Below are 23,211 nucleotides of genomic sequence, written 5' to 3' on the forward strand. Positions count from 1 at the left end.
AAATGTCAGCTCCATTCCGCATTTTGAGCAACAGTTGAAGTTTTAGTTCTTGCTTTTTTTCCTGTCAAAAAGGCTTCGGTTTCTTTATTCTGGTTTCTAGCGAATAGACACGCTGACAAAGACTGTGAACATGACAGTTTGAGTAAGACTCTATACAAACATTTTGTATTATCTTGTGAATTCAATATGTGTGGCCTAATTAGGAACGGTCATCGTGTCATAGATTTTTGTGTAGATAGTGTTTAAGTGTAATGGTCACAAATCTTATTGCCATTTAAACTGAAGGTTGAGTGTACAGCTAACAGTCTCCATTTTTGTCCCTGATGCAGGCACTCGAAAACCATCACAGTGTCGGACGGCATTATTTGAAAAAGTGCACATTTACTATAAAAGCTAAACGATTTTATTTGCATACCTAAAAAAAACTTTTCAAAAAAAGCTCTTTATTACAAGGTCCAATGATTATAGTCATGATGCAGTCTTTATAAAGACTTCATTTACTCTGTCTATGAGTGTATAAGGCATCTCGATATGATAGTCATGGTGAAATTTAGTGAATTCATCTCAACCATCTAAGAAGGGGAATCATTCAATATTTTGGGGCTTGATGGACCAGCATGGCATTTCTTACGTTCTGATGAAGCTCATTTCCTCAGGATTATGTTCCAGTTCAGTTACTAAACTGCAGAGATCTGCAAGGCTGAAAGCAGGTACCAAAATGAGAGAGTCCAGGGAGAGTCACATTCTCTTAAGAGTACCTTAGAGCTAATCGGTAGTAGAGGTAGGAAACCCTTAATATGTAAATATTTTGGAATGTGCACTGTCTTTTTGGTTTTCTGTATGGATTATACTATTTTTCAGTGCAATTTATTCATCTGCACCAGTAATCCATTAAAAAAACCCCAAATAAACCCACAAAAAACAGAAGGTGTCAAAAGAATTTCAGAAAATCTAAGGGCCTTGTAAGATTGTAACTTCCCCCCATCAGGAAAGAATCCAAGGAAGCATGGAGTATCTTCTTACCCCATCAAGCCTGAATGTGCTCCAAACATCTAGTAGCAGCTGGAACAAGAGCTACAGTCCTATTGTGGATTGAGAACTGGTTAAAAGATAGGAAACAGAGAGGAGGTTGAAATGATCAGTTTTTTTTCCAAATGGAGTGTCCTAGGGGTCTAAACCAGGATAAGTAATAAGTACTGTTTTACATATTCATAAGTGATCTAGAAAAAGAGCGAGGTGATGAAATTTTCACATGACAGAAAATTATACAAAGCTGATTGTGAGTGTTTGCAGAAGGACACTGTGAGACTGGGGAACTAAGCATCTAAATAGCAGACAGATGAAATGTAACGTGGAGAAGTGCAAAATGATGCCCACAGGGAAAAATCTTCCTAACTATATATACACACAATGCTGGGTTCCCTGTTAGGAGTTAGCAGCACCTGGGAAAAGGAGCTTGGGGTCAGATTTATTTATTTCACATTTCTTATACACCACACAACAGATTCCAGATCTGGCCAGAGTGGTTTACAATTAAAAGCACGATAAAAATATACATTCAATGTAATCATTGTAGCCAACATGTTGCAGCCTTCAGGTCAGTGTGCGGCAGCATCCAAGAAAAGCAAATAGAATGCAAAGAATAATTCAGAAAGGAATAGGAATAGAAAACAAAACTGGAAATAGAATAAGCTTCTGTATCTATCCATGATGAGGGCACAGCTTGAGTTCTAGTCCCTACATCTCAAAAATATACAGCAGAACTAGAAAATATATACAAAAATAGCAATAAATAAATATGATTACAGGGATGGACTGGCTCCCTTATGAAGAAAGGTTAAACAGGTTACAGCTCTTCAGCAATTCAGAGGAGATATGAAAGAGGTTTATAAAACTGTGTGGTATTGAACAAGTTAATAAGAAACAGTTATTTATATTATCAGATGGTACTAGGACCAGGGGATACTCTGTAAAACTAACAGGCTGCAGATTTTAAATACATTTAAGAAAAGTAATATTTTTAGTCCACACCTGTTGCGCTCGGGGGTGGACCCTTGTCCTGGGGCAGTGAAGACACCCCTCCTGATAGGGAACAGAAGGCAACTGCCCCCAGGGGGCGGAGCACTGGAGGAAACAGAGGCCTGTGAAGAACTTCACTACTGGAAGCCCGAGGTCCCCCCGGCAGGAGCCCGTAGGGACCCGGGCCGCTTGGACTTAGGTAGGCCTGCAGGGTCTCCTGGGAGAGTAGAAGTCCGGCATGCCCCTGGACACAGGGAGAGCGCAATCGGTTTTGAGACTGGGAGTCCGATGGAACAAGGAGGACTAGAACCGTGAAGATGACCAGACAGGAAGCAACAGGAGGTCTTTCTCAAATTTTATTGCAGGAGACGTAAAGAATCATATACAAGTGCCCGACTCTGGCCGAGTTTCGCCACCAGCGGTGGCTGCCTCAGGGGCTTGTGTATCAGAGAATCATTGGACAGATGGTCAAAGTCAATTCCAACGCGCACATATATATATTATTTAGACAACAGCACGATCCGTCTCCTTTCATAACAAATTGCTGGTGGCGAAACTCGGCCAGAGTCGGGCACTTGTATATGATTCTTTACGTCTCCTGCAATAAAATTTGAGAAAGACCTCCTGTGGCATCCACCACTTTGTTACTTCCACACGGCTTCACTGGATCGCCTACCCTGTTGTTTTTTGGGTCCAGACAGGAAGCAAGCCAGAATCTAGGGACAAATCAGACGGGCAAAGGTCAGAGTCCAGAGTCAGTCTGAGGAATGGTTGACAAGGCCGAGATCCGATACCAGAGGCCAGACAAAGACACAGGCAAGCCGAGGTCAGGAGGCAGACAGCAGGCAGACAAGTCGAGGAACAGGCTGAGGTCACAGACAGGCAGCAGGCAGAGGAGCGGGTCAAGAAGCAAGCCAAGGTCAGTACCAAGAGACAGTCCAAAGGTATTACCTGGGTGAGCGCAGGACAGACAGGCGCTGAGACAACAGGGCACTGGTACAGGACTAGAGGATAAGCGAGGTCAATCAGGCAGAGGTCGGGTTCCGGAGGTCAGACGAAGTCACAGACAAGCCGAGGTCAGTGTACCAGTAGAACGAGGAGTTACTAGAGACTAAGACAAGTAACAAGAAGCCCAGACAACCTAAGGAGGAGTGAGTTGCAAAGGCAAGCTCTGGTTGCCAGAGCTTGCCTTAAATACTCCTGAGGGAGTGACCTCATCAGAGGGAGCCCGGCAGCCCTAGCGTGTCACAACCCCTTTAAATCTTGAAGGAAGGCGCGTGCACACGCTAGGGAAGGCCCCAGCCGGAACGGGGCTCGGTGACGGGCCGAACCATGCAAAGGCTGAAGGTGGACATTGACGGCATTCCTGCCATGCCGCGTCACAGGAGAGAGTCTTCTGCACCACGGGAGAGAGGGGAGAAGAGCTGGCCACGGGCTCCATGGCCGGGCTTTGAAACAACACCCAGTTAAGCTATGAACCTTGTTGCCAGAAAAGACTAGTAGCATAACAGAGTTTAAGAAAGGTTTGGAAACATTTCTGTAGGTCCAAAAATAATTATAAGGCAGATGGTAGAATTTGGTTTCTCCACCTCTTAATTCATAGGGACAGCAACATGAATTAGGCTTTGATATTGGGATCTGCTGGGTACTTTCTGGAGATTCGAACTGGCAATGGTCAGAGACAGGATGCTTAGCTCGATGGACCATAGGACAGACCCAGCATAGTATCTCTTATGTTCTCTTCAGTAAAATTAAAATATAAATACTCTAAATTCTAGTGGCATAAACACACCATTCAACCTTCTATCATGTTGTTCATGTCACCAAATTCACAGGAGTTACCTTATAAAAGATACTAGTCAACGTACATTCAATTCAACTCCTCATATCATAGAGATTTATGTGTTTACTTTTTAATAGAAATATTAAGTGGACAACTCAGAAACTAAGAAAGATTCCCCCCCTCCCCCCGAGCATATTAAAATAGCAACACACTATCACACGGATATAACTTCATTTACAAGCCTAGCAGGAGGCCCTGTGGGAGCATGCTGCTCTCAGATAAGCTCCACAGGTACTTGCAGTGCTGCCAGGGAGGGAGCACTAACCCCAATCACAAAAATGGCTTAATTTCAAAGTTATTTTCCCCTTCAAGGGATGCGCAGCTTTTGTTTTATTTTAATGCTCTGTGCACACAGAGTGAATTTCAACCTTGTCAACCTTTAAAGACAGCGAGAGTGAAATGTCTCCTTAATTACATTGTAATCATCATTGCATGAATAACTAGAGCATGGCCTCCTTCATAAAAAAGAACTCTGTTTTTTCAAAATGTCACTTTCTGGCTGTCGCTGTCATCCAACATCTTGACATCTGAAGGAAGGACCTATCTGGTCTGGAAAGCTGATGCATGGCATTATCTTTGGGTAATTCCTATGTTGTTCCAAAGGCTGAAAGCTTTGCCGTGGCACAAACTCCCGCTTTCCACGAGGCATTTTCTCTGTTGAAAAACATTACAGAAATGCATTATTCCAGTTTGTGCCGGTGCCCCTGAAACAGCCCTGACACAAAGTGAGCTAATACCTGGTAGATCCTAGGGTTTATATCTGCAAATGATGGCAACCATGCACCCAGAATCGATGGAATGGGACGGCACAAGCCAAGATCCATCTTTCGGATGGTGTGGTCATGAAAGGTGGGGCCCTCTATCTGTTCATCTGTAAAGACACCCATAGCTTTCTTCAGAAGAAATACAGTATTTGTCTCCACAAGGAAGATCATATGATTGATTAAGGTCATAGGAGGAATGTAGTTCTAGTCAGATATACTCCAGCGGATGGTGCTTGATTTTTACACAAAGTCATAAAACCAAGAGCACAAAAGGTGCTAGATCTCTCACTCTCTGCTCTTTTTCTGCAGTGGATCCATAGTTTAAAGTTGGAGTCTCTGCGTCTTAATAGCAGCTGAGTAAGTAGAGCAACAATGAGGGGCTCAGCTGGGAATCTGAAGAGGATTCCTATTGACAAGAAATATTTTTCATACTCCTTGCTCTACTGGGAGTTATTTTCAGCAAAGGGAGACATTCAGGAAAGGGGCGGTTTCCAGAGTGTCTGCAGATGTAGCTAGTCTGTTACCCAGGAAAATAGTCAGCAGAGATAATAAATATATACACATACACAATTATAACATTGTATGAGAAACCTTTTGTGTAACAGTAAGAAGTATTGTGTGAAGTAGTGAGTCACATTTTAAATACAAAACAATGGTTAAATTACCATTTTTCTAACCTGTAACTGGTATTTTCTTTTCTCTTCCTCTGTTAACTTCCAAGCTGTCAAGATAGGTTAACATTTGGCTGAAGAACTGCTGCATACTGGGCCCTGTGCTCAGAACATACACGTTAAGGAAATTAATCATTCCACATTTGAGCCATACCCTGACTTTCAGCAGTCTTCATGGCATGGTGGCCTTCACATAAATCACCTCAGGCTGAAAGATCTCTGCAAACAGTGTCATCTCCCTAAAGAGTTAAGCAGTAAGGTGATTAAAGAAAACCCTACCGTGCCACTCCAGCAGCCACTTGGCCTCAGCTGCCAGAGTGGTGTGGGTCTCTTGGAGGAAGCTCACAGCGTACTTATCCCCTCACATGAAGCTGAGTACCTGGAGTTTCCGAAGCCCTACCTTACAGCTATTGACATTGAGTTTGCCTATGCTAAAAACTATCCTCTGTTGATATTATTCTCAAGTCCTTCCTTGAGGAACTTGAAGCTGTAATAAAATTATGGAGAAGGATGTGTTCAGCTGTCCCATACAGTTTGGCCCAATGGTTGGCTCAGAGAACGGCCAGACTGATCTCCACAGTAACTCTGCACCTGGCTGCTTCTCCAATGCCAAATGCTCCTTTCTTCTGAGATGCAAGGTCTCCTCCAGGAATTGAAGGATTTCCTGCTTCAGGATGATGGGAGCCTCAAAGTCTACAGGCTCTACATTACCTACAGACGTATCCCCTGCTTGTCATCCCTTGCCTCCCCACTGCTGAGGATTTCAAAGCTTTCCCCCTGATCAAGGAGAGACTTCCTCCTCAGGTTAATCTTAATTGGTCCCTCACTGCCCCGAGATGGTGACTCTGATTATGAATGCCTCGTGGTCTCCCCCATGGTAGAAACTGGAGGTGCTTGGTATGGTGCCTCTGAAGCTGAAGAGAAACTGATAGCAATGCGACAGGTACCCTTTTCCAGTAGGTCCTCCAGAGGAGTGATGGTTACCATTGCTGGGACCTCAGGAGATAGGCTAGTGAGCAGAGGTGCAACCTCCAAGGAGGTTGCAGGTGTTGCTTTCTCTTCCTCAAATGTATCATTGGAACTGGTCTCCATAGCCAAGTCCTGGCTCCACACCCTGGCCAGGTAGTAATCCCACAGGGCTCTCCTCCTCCTCCTCCTCAGCTGCCTGGGACTCAGATGTCTGTGGGTGGGCTGGCTGGTGGTGGTTGGAGGGTGAGGCATGAGTTTCCCTCAGTAGTTTCTCCAGGAAAAGGATTTTCTGCCCCACCCCCCCCAAGCCACAATGGTGGAAGGGGGATTTCAGCAAAGGAAATCTGCTCGGGGACTTGTTCTACTCATGAGTGCTGGTTTTCCAGAGATCGGATCTCTGATGGTGTAACCATTTGGAGGGCTAATGTTTCAGGCCCCTCCTATAGGCACTTGCTGGTAATTGGGCCTAGATATTCTGAGTCCAATCCCAAGTCGCAAGTCCCCGGATCCATAAAAGGACCAACATCCTCCTCCTGCCTTTGGGAGCAGGCTTTTCCTCCCCTATGTGCTTACCCCACACCCAGTGCACCCCTTTCGCTCTTTCCAGGCTTTATTTCTCCTTCTCCCTCAGCAAAGGGAGGAGTGACATGAAAAGGGTGACATGGAAGGGGTTAGGAGAGTTGAATGCTTCATCCATGGGGATTGACTCAGGCATGAGCATTGACAGGGAAGGCAATTGTTCTCCTTCCTTAAGCTGCTCCATTATCTCTTTGGCAGCAGCTGAATCTCCAGTTAAGGCCTCTACTGATGGTGGCAGCGCTGGAATGGTTGCACATTCTCATTAGATGCAGACCCCTGCAAGATGGAATTCACAATGGTGCTGCCACATTCCCATCAGTCCCCTTCAAGATGGATTTTGCAGAGGTGGTTGCCATTTTCTCATATGAAGCAGGTGTGACTGCCACAGTCTCAAAGGAGGCAGTCTCCTGCAAGGTAGATTTTGCAAGCTACATTGGCATCTAAGGCAGTCCCTGTGAGATGTTATTTGCAGGGGTAGCTGCCTCAGCAGTACTGAGGTGAGGGGCAGTTCTCTTTGGGACGGTGAGCAGAGAAACTGCACAATCATTGTCACTGTGGCATGCCATGTTGGTTTTCTTTGTGGCTTTCTTTGGCAAGCCAGAGGAAGTAGTCACTTTATTGCCAAGCTTGGCAATAAGGGTTCTTGCGGTGATGTTCTTGGGGTCCTCTGAGATAGTATTAGAGGTTCCCCCTATTGAGGCCTGGTGTTCTTCAGCACTTGCACTGGGTTGTGGGTATTTGCAATTTTGGTAGTGGAGGGGGGGGGGGCAGAATGGTGTCAGCTGGGCAGGTTTTAGCATCAGTGTTAGGGATGCTAAGAACTTGGCCCCCAGAGGTATGAGTGGACTTTGGAGTGGAGGGCTTTTCAGCTGCCAAGGTGATAGTAGCAGCTGCAGCTGAGGGGGTGGCAGAGGACATCTCAGGGGTGGCAGACTTGTTGGCTTTCTTTGCCTTGGGGCATACCTTGTGGGTGTGCTCCATTTCCTGGCACAGGAAGCACCTCACCTCCCTCTGTGCTGTAATAGATGGTATGCAGGGACTCCTCATTTGGGATAATAAAAGAGTCCTCCACCTCCTCCAGCTTCATGGTCACCTACAGTATAAAGGACAGGACATGGCATATACTCCTGTTCCTGTACCCCAGGAGTATCACGGTGATGGGAGAGCAAACCTCCCCCAGGGTGCACAAGTGACCCATTATTACTGCCTCAGATATATAGGGTGGTAAATGTGATAGCACCACCCTGGTTCCAGGACCTCCAGAGGCTCAACTGTTTTGAAGATCCCCCTCCACCACTATGCCCTTTACAATTGTCTAATGTGTGCTGGCCAGCATACAAAGGAAAAATTCTGTTTTTCCATACATCCTGCCAGCCGCCACAATGGCTGCAGGACCTACCACACTAGCCAGTGCCAAAACATGGTCCTCGATAGTTGCCCCTCCCATTGCTGGGCACCTGACCCCAAGCTTCTGTGTTAGCCCATGGAAGGAGTAAATGACGTATCTTATTGAGTAATGGGGTCCTACTGCCTAATCCTAAGCTGTTGTGCTTGCCCTCCATTCCCTCTGACAGAGCCACTAGCTGCTGCACCTGATACCACTGCCACCTAGGATCTTGTTTGTGACAGTTTAACTGCAGCAGAGGTGGATGCGATGACTTGGGAGGAACCTGGGCTCTGAGCTTTGACCTTATTGTGCCCTGCTGCTGCCTGGGGTGTTTTAATATTATCTGCAGCAGCAGGGACACCACTTGCCTCTCTGGTCTGTGATGCAGCCACCTCAAAGGTAGCAGGAGGGGGTCCCACCAGCCAGAGTGGCTGCATCAGCACTGGATGGAGTTGGGGCAGGAATGGTATTTGCAGTAGCTGGTGAAGTAGTGCCAGCCTCTAAAAGGATCCCTCAAAAGAGGAGTCTCTGCCCCAGCAGATGACATTACTGGGGCAGGAGTATTCTTCCCAGCAGCAGCAGAGATGTCATTATTAGCTGTTGTTGGGGTAGATGCATTTTGACAGGGTGTAGCGATTGGAAGTTCGTAGGGGGGGAGGGGAGCTGCAGCTAATGTTGTTGCTGCAGCTTTTGCAGTGCCAGCCAGAAAGTCATGGATGTTTTGCTTTGGCATTTACTTCCAACTAGCACCCCCCCCCCCCCCCCCCCCCCGCTTCCTTGGGGCCTGCTTGAGGGGTCTATTTAAATGTGATTTTTTTTTAAATTAAATATATACATCTAATTCAAAAAATAAATCCTGTGCTCTAAAAAACTAAAGAGGGAGTGCACAGGGTGTGAGTGTTAACATTGACGTTGAAACTTACTTGAGAAAAGAAAAAAAGTGCTTGGCTTCTTGCTCTACCAGGAGGGTTGTTGCAGCAGGTGTCTGATTAACTCAGCCAAGCTTCTGAACCTGTTGCTCTGCTGAGCAGCTCAGGTATTCCCCCTTCCAAAGCCCAGCTATTCAGATAAAGAAACTGCTCCTTTAACTTATAAATCTCAACTAAAATCAAAAGGGCAATTATGGGGAAGGGTTGAAATTAAATAACTAAATCAAACAAAACAGTTGAAACAAAGTTCTCCCTTCAGCTACAATGGTAGGCTGAAGGAAAGAGCATAACAGAATTTAAAACTGTAGAGCAAATACTAAAGGAAATGTCTTGAAATTTATCCCTGCCTAAAATAAAACTCACCCTAAAACTAAAAACTGAAAAACTGTCCCTACCTAAATAAAATTTCACCCTGAAATTAAGAAAAGCTTGTGTGTGTATAAGTGAATGGGGGAAGGGAAGAAAGGCCACAGTCAGTATACAGGGGAAGGCAGAAGAGCTACCTGCTCCTAAAACAAACAAATCACATAAAAGTCTAAATAAATCAAATAAACTCTAACTAAAAGTGAGGACTGATGCCTCAATACAAACTTAACTTAAATATATCAAAATTATAAGACTAAGAAAATTAAAATATATGAAATAAAGGTTTCAAATTTCTGCCTCAGAAGCATGATGTGCCCACAGCCTCTCCCCAAGGCCCTGCAACCATCTAATAACCCTACTCTGCACACCTGGAAGTAGAAGTGCTTATGAGCTCTAGTCTGCTCCTCCTGTTTCCTGCAGCTGATTGGTGCTCCTGAGTACACTGAGCCAATCAGCAGCTAAAGCAGATGCAAAGCCAGGCATATTTCTTCCCATCTCCCCCTGCTGTCTGCCTACCTCTTAAACACAAACCTGGTGCCAGAGCAGGTCAAAGAGCAGTAGCCTTGTTAGGAAGAGAAAGTAGAGCATTGTGAACTCCTCTGGCTAGCCACACAGGAGCTGATTCTTCTTCTCTTAGGGGGTCATTTATCAAAATGTGCTAAGGCTTTTTTGTATGCGTTAAGGGCTTAGCGCATGTGAAAAGCCCCGTTAATGCATGTGATAGGCCCTTACTGCATGCGAAAACGTGTTTAACGCATGTGATAGCACCATATTGTATGGTGCGATGCAAATATGGAAAATAGGAGGAGTTGGGGTGGGCTTGCCTGTCTGTGAAGAGCTATCGCACAGACTTAACAACACCTTTTTGAATTGTGTGATAGCTGCCGTGATAAGGTTTTATTGCCTTGCATGATGGCTCCTGCAAGCTAGGTGGAGAGAACATTGTACAAATCTCATCTTGGAGTGAGTTTCCTCACTCCGAGGGTCATCAAATGTTCACAAGAGACCACTGTTCTGTTCGTACGTCTAACATTGAATGTCAAAGGGGCCCCTAACCCCCTACACTGATACCTAACCCTCACCTCGAGTTACTAGGTGGGCCTACTATAGGGATACCAATACCTATCTAGGGTGTTGACATTATGGCCTCTCTCTCTCACTCTCTCTCTCTCTCTCTCTCTCAGTGGTTATATGTGGGAAATACCACAGGTCTGGCTCCTATTGCAATGTCTGATAATGTTATCACAATTTGTACTAACTTACAGCCCGATCCAGTAAAGTCCGTGGGAGAGCGGACTAACGCCCGCTCTCCCGGCGCGCGCACCGGCCCCTCGCCGGTGCGCGCGATCCAGTATTTAAATTAGGCGACGCGGTGCAAACGAGGAAAAGGAGGCGCTAGGGACACTAGCGCGTCCCTAGTGCCTCCTTTTGGCCTGGAGCGGCGGCTGTCAGCGGGTTTGACAGCCGACGCTCAATTTTGCCGGCGTCGGTTCTCGAGCCCGCTGACAGCCACGGGCTCGGAAACCGGACGCCGGCAAAATTGAGCGTCCGGTTTTCGGCCCGACAGCCGCGGGCCGAATTCAAAATTTTTTTATTTTTTTTTTTTACTTTTTTTTACTTTTGGGGACCTCCGACTTAATATCGCTATGATATTAAGTCGGAGGGTGCACAGAAAAGCAGTTTTTACTGCTTTTCTGTGCACTTCCCTGGCGCCGGAAGAAATTAGCACCGACCTTTGGGCGGCGCTAATTTCTTAGAGTAAAATGTGCGGCTTGGCTGCACATTTTACTTACTGGATCGCTCGGGAATACCTAATAGGGCCATCAACATGCATTTGCATGTTGAGGGCGCTATTAGGTGCCGCGGGTGGGCCGCGTGTTTTCCTCCCCTTACTGAATAAGGGGTAAGGGAAAACACGCGTCCAGAGCAGGGTGACAGTGCGCTCCGACGGAGCACACTTTACTGGATCGACCTGTTAGCTCTTTGCACAAGTAATTAGTGCAAATTGTGATAAAATGAATATTTGCATAAACCACACCCCTTTTGCTATCCCATGCGATACTTACCGCATTTTGATAAATCTAGGCCTTAGCTTGGTATAGTATAGTATTTAGCATAGCATTTAATTTATCTCCCTCCTTCTCACCATACTGTTCAAAGTGAATTACAACAAGCAGTAAAGTAATATACAATCAACACAATCAACCAAAGCAAACATTCAACAGCATACAGAAAATATAAAGGATATAATTTATCAACTGAAGATAAAAACAGTATAAAAAGTAAAATATAATTAATTCCCAGTCCATAATCAGAATAGAGGAAAAAAATGTAATCCCCAATACAGTTGTGAGTCTGTTTAGGCCTTCACCATAGAATAAAATGGGGAATATTCCAATAATATAAAGTTCCAGGGGTGCAGAGTATTTTTTGATTGACTTTCCTCCCAAAGAGACTCTATGAGTCACAAGAGTTAACGTCTGATAAGAAGTGGAGGGAGGCAGAAAGGGTGCTGACCTACCTTTCTAGAAGGGCTTCTCCAACTTCTCTGACATTTTTAGTGGGAAGGTAACTTGCCTTTTTCAATCAGGCAGGGTGAGTCTGATATGAAATATATTTTGTTTATTGTTAGGAAGCTTTATCAATAAATCTGGGTGAATTCTCAATTTTGTGCTCAGCATTGTGGTTACTTTTGTAGGTAGGCATGCTCTCTCTCCCCTTCAAACTACCAAAACCAGCAGCCCTAAAGCAAGCTATCACAGGGGTTAAGCTTGTACCTGAGGCAATGTGACTTACCCAAGGAGCAACAGCAGGACTCAAACACTGGTCTTTTGGTTCATAGCCCACTGCTCTAACCACTAGGCTACTCCTCCACTCCATCCAAGGGCCAGAAAAGAAGGAGGTGAAAGCTGAGGCTGGAATTGACAGAGTAGAGAAGAAAATGTATGTAATTTTATTTTACTGTTATCATCACATCACAATTTTCTCTTTTTCCCTTTTATTTTAAACACTAATAATTACTTTGGCAACACATGTATAAAGAAATTGTCATGCCAATAAAGTTTCATTAACTGAAATCTGAAACTCAGAAGAGCCACTCTGCTCCCTAAAGTGGCCCTTCCCTTCCTGTTGTTGTCCCCAAATCCCACTTCAGCCATTCCTTCTTTTCCTATCCAGTCCCACAGAAACAGGTGAGGAAGAGGTGAGGTCATAGTGGACAAAACAAAGCAAAGAAGAGCTACTCTGCTCCCTAATCCAGCCCCTCCCCTCCTGTTCTTTATCTCTCCTATCAGGCAGCCTGCAGAGAACAGAAGAGGAGGGGCTGGTACCTGGAGATTTCCCAGGTGTCTCTAGAAACCAGGAGATTTCATTGAAATCCTGGATTCTCTAGGTCAAACCGAAAGTGTTCCCAGGTATGGTGACTAGTAGGATTCCCAAGTTCTATGATTTGATTCTTAAAACTACATTATATTGCCAACTTCATTAGAAGCGACATTTTTTCCTCAGTGCTATCAAGGATACTTACTGGCATATCCCAGACATTTTAAATTTAGAAAAGAAATAAATCCCAAACATCTAAAGATGCACTTTGTCTCTTTAGGAGTTATTTTGTGACATTGCACATAAAAAAGTCAGCAAATATATGCATAAATCACATCAATTTTTGAAGTGGATTTATGTGCAAGATTACCAACATATCAGGTGAACAATTTTGTAAATGGCCATTTCTACACTTAAAACATTGTTTTACCTGCAGAAGTCCCTTTGGAATTACCTTTTTAGAGGGTAATTTTATAACAGCCCTTTCAACTTATGCCTTGCCAAATTTCTGCTCCTAAGTTCACTTTGAAAATTATCTGAAATGATATGCACAAAGTTACACCTGCTCTTTTGCAGAGCGTAACTTGTGCAGGTTAATTTATGTATGTACTTTCTAAAGTCAAAACTATGCATGGAAATTCCAACTCTACTACAGCTCCACCTCTTAGAATGTCTATTTTTTTGTGTACATAAAAGTGTGCGTGAAATTGGGTTATATGCATACGTTTATATGCACAAAACTCTGCACAATTTTATAAAAAGCCATATGTGTTCATAAAGCCATGTTTTATACATGTATATGGCTTTGGAAATGATTCCTTTCATGTAAGGAAGCCCCAGGCTCCACTTCATCCTACACATGTGCGCATTACATATAGAAGGCAATTAAAGATTGACTTTATTGGTACAATCACAATGCAGCAATTATATATTTCCTGTACATTTGTTTCTTTTTAATGCTTTCTGTGGATGGTGTTTGCTTTGCAGTAAATAAATTACTTTTATCCATGGTTGAGCTATGGCTAGGAAGCTCTGGTACATTTAACCAGGATGTCCATTCGGTCTCAGAGGACAGACACAACCATTATGTCTTGTGCTCTAGTTCAATAATTTTATTTTCAAGGAAAGAATCTGGATACCATTTTCATTTAAAGCAGAGTCAGAAACAGTGAACAACTTGTCTTTTCTTTTTATCCTGGCAGAAAGGTCAACATTCAGTTCTGTGAATTTCTTCCACAATAATACTATTTGGAACAACATTCCTTCAAGCCTCCGACTAGAACCCTGTCTCACTACGTTCAGAAAAAAACTTAAGACGTGGCTATTCCACCAAGCCTTCGATGATCCTCCAGACAACCCTTAGTCTTCTTTTTCCTCACTTGGACGTAGAAGATTAAAGTCCTACATTCATTCAAACGAAGAACTCTGGCACTTACTGAATAAAGCATCTTTTGCATTAATCCAAATTCCTTTTGGACTATGCTTCTTTAATTATTTTTTGGCCTTTAACTTCCTTCCAGCTCTTAAGCTTCCCAAGTTTTTTACTCCTTGTTAAATGTAACTTTATCTTATTCTCTTTTCTTGTTAATTACTTTTATTTATTGCTTCTGTTATACCCTTGTTTTATGTAAACCAATCCGATATGGTTTATTTGCTATGAAGGTCGGTATAAAAAAGTGTTAAATAAAATAAATAAAATAAATAAATAAGAAATTGTATTTAGGAGAACTCTTGTTACTGGAAAGTTATCCTCGCAAAATATGAATACTCTGTTTAGAAGAATATCAGACTCTCGAGTCTCAGTATTTTTCTTTGGAATTATTTTTTGCTGTAATAACATCTTTCTCATAATATGATATTTTTCTAAGTCTCAAAATAATTCTTATAAAAGGAATGCACTGAAGTATTAATGTATATACACAGAACACACAAATTCTAAAATTATATGTTCTATCTCCCTAAGTTCCCCTGACGTCTCCTTTAGCTCTTCTTTCACTGCCTTGATTTAAGGACAATATTCCCTGTACATAAAAACAGCCTTGTTATGCAAATAATTCAGAATCCAAACATTCAGCAGTTAGTATGACTTAATGAGCAAGAGTAGTATAGCTGTATCTAATTAGAGTCATATACAAATATTGACAGCTTTAACATTTTGGTGACTTTAGATTTCTGTTTTTTTGTGACATACATAAATTTCTTCTCTAGGTTTCTTATTTTCCATGGTAGGGTGGAAGGGAAGAGTGGCTATTAAAAATACGAACAACACATAGAATCAATGAAAGGAGTGTTACATTTAGAACTAAAGAGCCAAACCTCTTTACATTTTGTGACAAAATGGAGGACTTGAAGCTGTGATCTTCTGGCCTTGAGGCAGCAGCTCCTACTGACCAAGAATTGGAAGCTCTGTTAGCTTTCTCAGCTGCAGTTCTAATTATTTACTATTAATGATTGCTCATTAAAGCTTATCAGGAAGCTGATCCTGTATGGAAATAAAAGTTTGTTGTACTTCTGCAGCTTCAGAAATAGGATGTTTGCATGAAACATGTATGCAGTGTACATGAATTTCTAGAACATAAGAACATAAGAAATTGCCATGCTGGGTCAGACCAAGGGTCCATCAAGCCCAGCATCCTGTTTCCAACAGAGGCCAAACCAGGCCACAGGTACCTGGCAATTACCCAAACACCTAGAAGATCCCATGCTACTGATGCACTGATGCAATTAATAGCAGTGGCTATTCCCTAAGTAAACTTGATTAATAGCAGTTAATGGACTTCCATCCAAACCTTTTTGAACCCAGCTACACTAACTGCACTAACCACATCCTCTGGCAACAAATTCCAGAGATTTATTGTGCATTGAGTGAGAGAATGTATAGAATGAACCACGTGGGATGATCAAGCATTTTCTTAGGCTGGAGACACAGATACTCAGAGCTCCAGGCTTTCTTCATGCAAAGTAAACTTTATTTCTTCCATTAAATCAGCAAATGCAATATTAGACTGCTTATCCTCTTCTAGCAGTGTACTTCACAAACTTTAATGCAGAGCTGTATACAGGAGCTCCTCTCCTGGAGATTCTGGGGCCTCCAGAACCTACCCAGGCTCAGTCTCTTATCCTGCCCTATCAGGGTCCTGCTCACATAGATCTCTCTCTCTCTATAGGATTTAAGGTGGACCAGGCTTGATGCTTGGTCCCGCACAGGTTAAGGAGGAAAAATAGGGCCACCTCCTCACAAACCACTTTAGTGAGATCTTATAGTACAAGGGGCATGCATGGTACATACTGACAAGACCACTGTGGATATACAAGTATTCTTTTCAAAGCTAAGTCTACTAGGGGTGTGCATTCGTTTTGAACTTAAATGTAAAACGCTACTTATTTATTTTTTTTAACTTAAAAAAGTGATGAGGCGAAAACGATCGGATTTCCAACTTATTCAACATAGCTATGTTGAATACGTTGGAAATCGCGATTGTTGATCCAAAATAAAAATTTAAACCCCTCACCTTCCTTAATCCCCCCCCAAAGACTTACCACAACTCCCTGGTGATCGAGCGAGGAGTCAGGACGCCATTTCTGAACTCCTTTGCGAGGAGCACGTGACATCGACGCCACGTCGGAGTGACGCGGCGTCACGTGATTCCCCGCGGGTTCCCTCCAGCACCCTCGTTCGGCCCAAAAGGAACTTTTGGCCAGCTTGGGGGGGCCTCCTGACACCCCCAAGCTGGCCAAAAGTTCCTTTTGGGCCGAACGAGGATCCCGGAAGCGACCCCGCGGGGAATCACGTGACGTCGGCGCCACGTCGAAGTGACGCGGCGTCACGTGATTCCCCGCGGGTTCCCTCCGGCACCCTCGTTCGGCCCAAAAGGAACTTTTGGCCAGCTTGGGGGGGGCCTCCTGACACCCCCAAGCTGGCCAAAAGTTCCTTTTGGGCCGAACGAGGATCCCGGAAGCGACCCCACGGGGAATCACGTGACGTCGGCGCCACGTCGGAGTGACGCGGCGTCACGTGATTCCCCGCGGGTTCCCTCCGGACATGTTTTGGTGGTCTCTGATTGAGGAAGAGTGTATTTGGAGTGGTTTTCAATCTTAGGACTGGAGTTTTTGGGTGATTTTTTGATCTATTCCAGTCAATTGTTGAATCCATTTTGGGGTTTTCTGTGCTGAACCTTGAAAAAGGTATGTCAACTCAGAAAAGTCAAAATACTCAATATTTCGAAGCTATTGCTAGGGAGATACCATGGAAATGGAAGGTTAATAAAAGACAGTATGTTAGATGGCTAGTGTAATTATACATCTTTAGGTCATAGTACAATAATTATTAATTAATTAACTTTTTTGGAGGAACATTTTAAAGCTATTAAAAAAATCTCTTCACATTAGAATAACTTGTAACAAAGAGTCTAAAAGTATGTCAATGGGTGTTAAGTAGGGAATTTGGCCAGGGTAAGAACTATTTTTTAATGAGATCACTAAATTAAGAATATTTCTGGTAGAAGAAAGTGTCAGTAACAGTTTAGAATTGAGGGAAGCTGCACTGGAAACTGGTCAGAGAAGGAGTGTTACACCCTTGTCTTTCTCTGAGGTCTGGTTTAAAATCACATACAAATAAAAACAGTGAGAGAACACATATTTATGATTGAGTATGTGAATTTGAAAGTGTTTATTGTGTCAGGAGGCCCCCCCCAAGCTGGCCAAAAGTTCCTTTTGGGCCGAACGAGGGTGCCGGAGGGAACCCACCGGGAATCACGTGACTCCGCGTCACTCCGACGTGGCGCCGACGTCACGTGATTCCCCGCGGGGTCGCTTCCAGGATCCTCGTTCGGCCCAAAAGGAACTTTTGGCCAGCTTGGGGGGGCCTCCTGACACCCCCAAGCTGGCCAAAAGTTCCTTTTGGGCCGAACGAGGATCCCGGAAGCGACCCTGCGGGGAATCACGTGACGCCGCGTCACTCCGACGTGATGCCGACGTCACGTGCTCCTTGCAAAGTTGGTCAGAAATGGCGTCCTGACCCCGCTGGACCACCAGGGAGTTTTGGTAAGTCTTGGGGGGGGGGGGATTAAGGAGGGTGAGGGGTTTAAATTTTTATTTGCACATATGGACATAGACTCAACTTATGGAATTCTCCATATGTCCATATTGACCGCAAATGGGACCCCCTTTCGACTTATGGACATATGAACTTAAACTTTTGCTCTGCACATCCCTAAAGTCTACACAAATTATAGTTGCCTTACAGTGCTAAAGATAACCTTGCAAATATCCACTTTTTTGGTTGCCTTTCTATGTCTCCTATACAGCTTCTAGTTGACCCGAAGATCTGAGGACAGTAGTTTAATCTCTAGTAGTGTCTAGGATTGACTACTGTAATATGATCCTTTGGGTTTGTCAAAGAAACTTCTGCATGTTCCAACCAGGGGCTTAATGCTCTATTGGAGGTTTGGGCATCCCACCCCTGATGAGCTGGTCAGCCTCTAGAAGTGCTGACCTGTGTGTCTGTAGGCTGCCTAGAAGAAACAAGAGGAAAGGACAGGCTGGATTAGGAAACAGGGTTGTTCTTCATTAATCTGTTTGGCTCTGTCAACTCCAAATTCTCCCCTTCCCTCCTGTTCCTGCCAGGCAGGAGAAGAGGGTAAAAATTAGGGCATAGATTAGCTCTTCTCTACTCTTTCTGCTCCAGCCATTGCCTCATCCCTGACCTTTCACTGCAGGCTGCCTGGGAGGGGAGGAGCTGTAGCAGGAAACAAAGGACGTTCGCTGCTGAGGGATATTCATGCACAAACCCTTTGTGCCTAAGCCTAGGGAGGGGGACAAGCTGGGAGAGATGGAGAAGAGTACTGGGGTCATTTCTGGATATGTAGGGAGAAGATAGAGAACTTAGATTGTAAGCCCTCTGGGGATAGAGAAATACCTACAGTACCTGAATGTAAACCAGTGTGATATCTCAATTGAGATGAATGTCGGTATATAAAAAAAAAAAAAATGTGGAAGGAAAGAGAGAAAGTTGATTTATGTATCCCTTTCCCCAATCCATACCACATCTCAAAGTGACCACAACTGAAAAGTTTCAGGTATGGCATTATTCGTTTATGTTTCTCATTAAAGTCTTTGGCACATTGAAAAGTGCTGCACTGAGAAACTACAGAGAGACTGGTAACTATAGCAACCGACCATTGCCAGTCTGAAGTAGCAGCATTGCCGCAGCCAAGGTGGGAGAAGTAGGCAAGTAGACAGAACACAGGATAAATCAAGGTGAAGCATTGACATCGTCCATGAAAGAACTGAACACTAGGGATGTGCATCGTTTTTCTGACAGATGAAAATATTGTATGATATTTTCTAATCTGTGAAGTATCGGGGGGTCCCCGAAAGCGATAGGAAAACCCCACAAACTTTTCGTGTGGTTTCTTATCATTTTTTGGGGTGGCCCCCCAAAAACTTTCCTAAAGTACCTGGTGGTCCAGCAGGGGTCCCAGGAGCGATCTCCCGCTCTCAGGCCATTGGCTGCCACTAATCAAAATGGCGCCTATGACCCTTTGCCCTTACCACGTGACAGGGGCTATCAGTGCCATTGGCCAGTCCCTATCATATGGTAGGAGCAATGGATGGCCTGTGAAATTTTTTAAGATGGCACCGGCAGGACAATGGCACCTATAGCCCCTGTCACATGGTAAGGGCAAAGGGCCATTGGCACCATTTTGTTTCCTGGCAGGCGACGGCCCGAGAGCAGGAGATCGCTCCCAGGACCCCCCGCTGTACCACCAGGAACTTTAGGAAAGTTTTTTTTGGGGGTAGGGAGGGTGGGGGATTCTAAATAACTAGATTTAAAGGGGCGGATTTTAAGAGCCCTGCTTGCCTAAATCCGCCCAAATCCGGGCGGATTTAGGCGAGCAGGGCCCTGTGCGCCGGTGAGCCTATTTTACATAGGCCTACCGGCGCGCGCAGAGCCCCGGGACTCGCGTAAGTCCTGGGGTTTTCGGAGGGGGGGCGTGTTGGGGGCGTGTCGGGGGCGGGACCGAGCGCAGCGCCGTTTTGGGGGCGTGTTGGGAGCGTTTCGGGGGCGGGTCCGGGGGCGTGGTTACGGCCCGGGGCGGTCCAGGGGCATGGCCGCGCCCTCTGGACCCGCCCCCAGGTCGCGTCCCGGCGCGCTAGCGGCCCGCTGGTGCGCGGGGATTTACGCCTCCCAGAGGGAGGCGTAAATCCCCCGACAAAGGTAAGGATGGGGTTTAGACAGGGCCGGGCGGGTGGGTTAGGTAGGGGAAGGGAGGGGAAGGTGAGGGGAGGGCAAAAGAAAGTTCCCTCCGAGGCCGCTCCGATTTCGGAGCGGCCTCGGAGGGAACGGAGGTAGGCTGCGCGGCTCGGCGCACCAAAGTGAAAGTTTGCTAACTTGATTGTGTGTGATGGACAGACCCTCAGTCAGTATTAGACTGGTACTAGTGAGTGCTGGTACAGTTTCACAATATTCGGTAGTGTATTATGATATCAAACTCCCATCCAGCAGCCACTTCCAATTCCATCATGCTACTGTGAGTAAAGGGGACAGGAGGGAATGGCAGGGGTAGAATCATGACTAGGATCACATAAATAAGAATATATCAAAGAGCCAGTAGCTGAAGATAATTTGGGAGCTCTAGTCAATAGTGTCTTAGCCTCCGATGAAAAATTAGGGGTGATAGATGATAGTAATGGTGATGAGAGTAAACACCAGGAGCAGAATGTAGTGCAACCTCAACTTCAGGGCCAGCAGCAACAGCCTCCAAGGAGGCAGAGAGGAAATCACATAGGACATCTGTGGTGTGGAGACACTTTAAAGTGAGAGAGGACCCACGTTTGATCAGTGTATTCATTGTAGTAAGTACAAAATAATAAAGTTTCCAGGTTAAATTTTTTTTAAAATTTCAACACGCCACATAAAGTTTCTATTTAGAGCAATTATGTAGGACCACTGCCAACCGGATCTGTATAACAATCAGACCCAAAATAGGAGAGGTCACATTGCTTTATTAGTAATTATGAAGTTTTTCAAAAAGTATATTGCCACGGGAAATAAATCTATGAATTCAAACAAAGCCACAAAAAGCTTTTGTCTAGAAAAAAATCTCACGCAATTAATTGCAATACTTAGCTCAAACCAAGATGAGAGATAGAGTCCCGACGTGATCACATTTTGGACCACCCAGGTCCTGCTTCAGGGGTCAAGTCTTCTGAATCCTTCGATGTAGAGCCTCGAAAAATTATTCCCAAACTGGCAAACAAACTGGCGTTTTTTACACAATCTTTCGTTGGCGGTCCGAAAACGGACCACCAACGGACCGGCCTCGGAGGGAACAGGCAGCGCGCGCTGGGCTCGGCACGCACAGGTTGCACAAATGTGCACCCCCTTGCGCGCGCCGACCCCAGATTTTATAAGATACGCGCGGCTACGCGCGTATCTTATAAAATCCAGCGTACCTTTGTTCGCGCCTGGTGCGCGAACAAAAGTACGCGATCGCGCAATTTTTTAAAATCTACCCCTTAGTTTGTGGTGCTTGCCTTTACTTACTTTCTCTGTTCTCTTTGTTAAACGCCTGTTTAAAAAGCCATGTCACTCACAAAGATATTGAACAGAACAGCTCCCAAAACCAAGTCCTGTGTTTCTCCAGTTAACACGGTTCTCTCTTCAGGGTAGGTACCATTTACCATTGCACACTGTCTCGTCAGTTAACCGGTTTGTAATCCGCTACACTATCTTGGTGCCAACTCCGAAGCTTCTCATTTTATTCACAAGGCTCCTATGAAGGGACCGTATCAAAAGCTTTGCTGAAATTCAAGTAAATCACATCAAGCACTCTTTCTTTGATTCAATTCTCTAGTCACCCAATCAAAAACTCAATCAGATTTGTCTGTCAGGACATTCCCCTGGTGACTCAAGGCTGCCTCGAATCCAGCAATCCACTGGATTATAAATAGTTCACTATCCTTTCCTTCAGAAGCATCTCCATTAATTTTCCCACCACCAGCGAGAGGCTAACCAGCCTGTAGTTTCCTGCTACCACTTTTGTGAAGCAGGACCACCACAGCTCTTGTCCAGCACCACTCCCGTTTCCAGGGATCTATTGAACAAGCCTTTCAGTGGACTCCCCACCCTATATCACTGAGCTCTCTCAGTATCCTAGGATGTACCTCATCTAGCCCCATGGTCTCATCCACTTTCAGTTTTCTTAGCTCTTCCCATGTATTCTTTTCTCTAAACAGAGTTTTTTTTACCCCACCCCTATCTTTGGCCTTCTCAACCAGCAACAGTCCTTTTCCAGGGGTTTTTTTTTTTTTTTTAAATACTGAACTGAAATATTTGTTTAATATTTCTGCCATTTCTTCATCTGTCTTTACACATTGCTCTTTGTCACCTTTCAATTTCACTATGCCACTTTGAGCCTCTCTTCTTTCTCTGATATATCTGAAAAATATTCTGTCATCTCACTTTACCTTTCTGGCAATCCTTTCCTCCGCTTGACCTTTTGCTTTCCTGATTTCTTTCTTCGTCTCCCTCTGTTTCACCGGGTATTCTTCCCTGTGTTCATTTTTTTTAGGATCCTTTATACTTCTTGAACATTGTTCTTTTTGCATGTATTATTTCAGCCACTTCTTTTGAGAACCAGATCAGTTTCTTTTACCTCTTACTTTTATTTTATTTTCTAACATAGAGATTTGTTGCCTTTGTAATAGCTCCTTTTAATTTGGCCCACTGTTGTTCCACATCACCCATTTTCTCCCAGTCTTCTAGTTCTTTTTCCAAGAACATCCCCATTTGAAAAAGTCCATACTTTTGAAATTCAAAACTCGGCTGTTTGTGCAACCTCTCTGTATCTTACAGTATTTACAATATCAGTCATCATTTGTATCCTGCTTGATCCATTGTTCTTGGCAGATAGCAATTATACTTACATAAAATCAACATAAACCATAAAATACAAAAAAAAATTACAATTAAACATGTTAATAAAATATAATCTAAGAACATTGAATTTAAATATATGCACATAACCAATAAATTAAATGTCTTCTTTTTCAATTTTTAGTTTACTTGGATTGTTTTGGATTTATGCAAATATTCACATATTAGCACTATTTAAATTATTCAAAGAGTGACAGTCTTCAAATACTTCGAAGATGAGTAAATTTGTGAATATTCATATCCCAAGGGAGTCAATTATCAACTTACCAAATATGGACTGTAGAGTCAAGTCAATGACTCATTTTAATCCAAGCTGATTAACAGCCTGTTCCAATTGATTAATTGTCCAAACATTCCCTCCGCTGACCCTTGTTCAGATGGAATTTAGATTTAGTCCATCAGAAGTTCTCCTATCCTTAATTT

The 23,211-nt window shown here is 44.2% G+C and overlaps 1 long non-coding RNA gene across 1 annotated transcript; it reads right to left on the reverse strand.

Moving 5' to 3' along the window:
• Positions 1-3,750: 3,750 nt before the first annotated feature.
• On the reverse strand, positions 3,751-9,865 carry LOC115089463. Its single transcript, XR_003856090.1, has 4 exons — positions 9,156-9,865; positions 5,304-5,396; positions 4,600-4,733; positions 3,751-4,516 (listed from the first exon to the last, which is right to left on the reverse strand). It is a non-coding gene; the product is annotated as an uncharacterized LOC115089463 (long non-coding RNA).
• Between the last annotated feature and the right edge of the window lie 13,346 nt (positions 9,866-23,211).

Source organism: Rhinatrema bivittatum, chromosome 4 (assembly GCF_901001135.1).
Source record: "Rhinatrema bivittatum chromosome 4, aRhiBiv1.1, whole genome shotgun sequence".
Classification (NCBI taxonomy): Eukaryota; Metazoa; Chordata; class Amphibia; order Gymnophiona; family Rhinatrematidae; genus Rhinatrema; species Rhinatrema bivittatum.